The following is a 4,082-nucleotide window of genomic DNA, read 5'->3' on the forward strand; positions in this document are numbered from 1 at the left end:
CCACGTAGGTGGATTATAGGGGTGTACCATTCTGCCCTGCTCAACCTCTTCAAGTACACCCACAGTTCACTATGACATGCATATTCCCATTGCAAACATCTGTCATCCCCCAAATAAATGTCAGTATTCTTTGGAGTATGTAATTTTAAAAATTATTCAGGTTGACACACCTAATCGCAATTGCTTTAAAGACTTAATGTCAGAGATTTTCCTCCTCTTCTTTTTTTGAAAGCTATATATATATATATATATATATATATATATATATATATATATATATATATATATATATTCTAATTAGTTATACATGACAGTAGAATGCATCTTGACACATCATACATGAATTGAGTACAACTTCTCATTCTTCTGGTTGTACATGATGTAGATTTACACAGGTCACATAATCATGTATGTACATAGGGTAATAATGTCCAATCCATTCTACTATCATTCCTATCCCCATTCCCCCACCCCTTCCTTCACTTCCCTCTGTCTAGTCCAAATTACCTCTATTCTTCCCAACCCTTTCCCACTCCTTTATGATTTAGCATCCATATATCAGAGAAAACATTCAGCCTTTGATTTTTTGGGATTGGCTTATTTCACTTAGCATAATATTCTTTAGTTCCATCCATTTCCCAGCAAATGCCATAATTTAATCCTTCCTGAAGGCTGAGTAGTATTCCATTGTGTATATATACCATTTCTTTATTCATTCATCTGTTGAAGGGCATCTAGTTGGTTCCATAGTTTAGCTATTGTGAATTGAGCTCCTATAAACATCGACGTGGCTGTGTTACTGTAGTATGCTGATTTTAAATCCTTTGGGTATAAACCTAATAGTGGGATGACTGGGTCAAATGGTAGTACATTCCAAGTTTTCTAAAGAATCTCCATACTGCTTTCCAGAGTGGTTACATCAATTTTCAGTCCCACCAGCCATGTACAAATGTACCTTTCCCCCACATCCTCGCCAACATTTATTGTTGCCTGCATTCTTGATGATTGCTATTCTGACAGGAGATGAAACCTTAGAGTAGTTTTGATTTGCATTTCTCTAATTGCTAGAAATGTTGAACATTTTTCATATATTTGTTGATTAATTGTATTTTTTTCTGTTTGTTCAGTTCCTTTACCTATTTATTAATTGGGTTATTTGGTTATTTAATGTTAAGGGTTTTTTTTAAATTCTTTGTATATCCTCAAGATTAGTGCTGTATCTGAGATGCATGTGGTAAGGAATTTTTCCCATTCTGTAGACTCTCTCTTCAAGTTATGGATTATTTACTTGGCTATGGAGAAGCTTTTTAGTTTAATTCCATCCCATTTATTCATTTTTTTATTTTACTTCTTGTGCTTTAGTAGTCTTGTTAAGGAAGACGGTTCCTAAGCCAACATGGTAGAGATTTGGGCCTACTTTTTCTTCTGTTAGGTGCAGGGTCTCTGTTCTAGTTCCTAAGTTTTGATTCACTTTGACTTGATTTTTGTACATGGTAAGAGATAGAGGTTTAATTTCATTTTGCTACATATGGATTTCCAGTTTTCCCAACACCATTTGTTGAATAAGCTATCTTTTCTCCAATGAATGTTTTTGGTGCCTTTGTCTAGTACAAGATAACTGTATTTATATGGGTTTGTCTCTGTGTCTTCTATTCTGTACCATTGGTCTACATATCTGTTTCAGTGCTAATACCATGCTGTTTTTGTTACTATGGCTCTAACATATATACATACAGTAATAATTCTCCTGTATTTCCTATCCCCACATCCCTCCCCTCCCCTCCAATCACTTCCCTCTACCTAATCTAAAGTAATGCTATTCTTCCCTAGTGCCCCCTGCCTTATTGTGAATTAGTATCCACATATTAGAGAAAACATTTGGCTTTTAGTTTTGTGGGGTTGGCTTACTTCACTCAGCATGATATTCTCCAACTCCAAACATTTACTGGCAAATGCCATAATTTCACTCTTCTTTAAAACTGAGTAATAGTCCATTGAGTATATATACCACATTTTCTTTATCTATTCATCTATTGAGGGACACTGAGGTTGGTTCGATAGTCTAGCTATTGTGAATTGAGCTGCCATAAACATTGATGTGTCTGCTTCACTATGGTATGCTGATTTTACGTCCTTTGGGTATAAACCAAGAAGCTGGGTAAAATGGTGGTTCCATTCCCAGTTTTCTGAGGAATCTCCATACTGCTTTCCAGAGTGGTTGCACCAATTTGCAGTCCCACCAGCAATGCATGAGTGTACTTTTTTCACCACATCCTTGCAAACATTTATTGATGCCTGTATTTTTGATGATTTCCATTCTGACAGGAGTGAGATGAAATCTTAGAGTAGTTTTGATTGTAGTTCTCATTGTAGAGGTCTTTCACTTCTTTTGTTGGATTGATTCCCAAATATTTTTGAGGCTATTGTGAATAGGGTAGTTTTCCTAATTTCTCTTTCAGTGGATCTATCACTGATGTATAGGAACGCATTTGATTTTGGAGTGTTAATTTTATATCCTGCTACTTTGCTGAATTTATTAGTTCTAGAATGTTTCTGGTGGAATTTTTTGGATCTGCTAAATATAGAATCATGTCATTGGCAAATATTGATTGTTTGAGTTCTTCTGTTTCTATTCATATCCCTTTAGTTTCTTTCTTCTAATTGCTCTGGCTAGCATTTCAAAGATGATGTTGAATAAAAGTGGTGTAAGAGGGCATTCTTAGCATGCTTCAGTTCTTAGAGGGAGTTTTCAGTTTTTCTACATTTAGAATGATGCTGGCCTTGGGTTTAGCATAGACAGCTTTTACAATGTTGAAGTATGTTTCTACTATCCCTAGTTTTTCTAGTGTTTTGAACAGGAAAGGGTGCTGTATTTTGTCAAATACTTTCTCTGCATCTGTTAAGATTATCATATAATTCTTGTCTTTAAATCTACTGGTATGATGAGTTATATTTATTGTTTTCTGTATGTTAAACCAACCTTGCATTCCTGTGATGAACCCCATTTGATCATGGTGCATTATCTTTTTAATATGTTTTTTATTGAGAATTTTATTGAGAATTTTTGCATCTATATTCATCAGGGATATTAATCTGAAGTTTTCTTTCCATAATGTGTCTTTGTTTGGTTTTGGTATCAGAGTGATATTAGCTTCATAGGATGAGTTTGGAAGTTCTCTTCTTTTCTATTTCATGGTATAATTTGAGAAGTATTGGTGTTAATTCTTCTTTGAAGGTCTTGTAGAACTCAACTGAGAATCCATCTGATCCTGGGCTTTTCTTAGTTGATAGGCTTTTGACAGCATCTTCTATTTCATTATTTGAGATTGATCTGTTCAAATTGTGTATGTCCTCCTGGTTCAGTTTGGGTAGGTTAAATGACTCCAGAAATTTGCTGATGTCTTGACTATTTTATTAAAGCATAAACTTTCAAAATAGTTTTTAATTATCTTCTGTATTTCAGTAGTGTCCATTGTGATGTTTCCTTTTTCATTACAAATTTTAGTAGAGTTTTCTCTCTTTCTATTCATTAATGTGGCTAAGGGTTTATCAATGTTATTTATTTTTTCAAAGAGCCAACTTATTGTTTTGTCAATTTTTTAAATTTTTTCTTTTGTTTCAATTTCATCTCTGATTTTAATTATTTCCTGTTTTATATTGCTTTTAGTGTGGATTTGTTCTTCTTTTTCTAGGGCTTTAAGATGTAATGTTAGGTCTTTTATTCATTGACTTTCTGTTGTTGTAAAGAATGAGCTCAATGCAATCAATTTTCCTCTAAGCACTGCCTTCATGGTATCCCAGAGATTTTGATATGCTATATCACTATTCTCATTTACCTCTAAGTATTTTTTATTTCATCCCTGATTTCTTCTGTTTTCCATTTGTCATTCAATGGCATATTATTTAGATGTTAGAATGACTTCTACTTTCTATCTATCATTGATTTCTTTTTTCTTTATTCCTTACAGGGATTTTTATTAAGAGCCAGTCGTGCATACTAAAATTACATATTTTCACCATTTTGACTTAGAAAAATAAACTTTTGGTCAAAACAAACACTGAATTAGGTGAAGCCATCATCA

The sequence above is a fragment of the Marmota flaviventris genome, chromosome 17 (assembly GCF_047511675.1).
Source record: "Marmota flaviventris isolate mMarFla1 chromosome 17, mMarFla1.hap1, whole genome shotgun sequence".
NCBI lineage: Eukaryota > Metazoa > Chordata > Mammalia > Rodentia > Sciuridae > Marmota > Marmota flaviventris.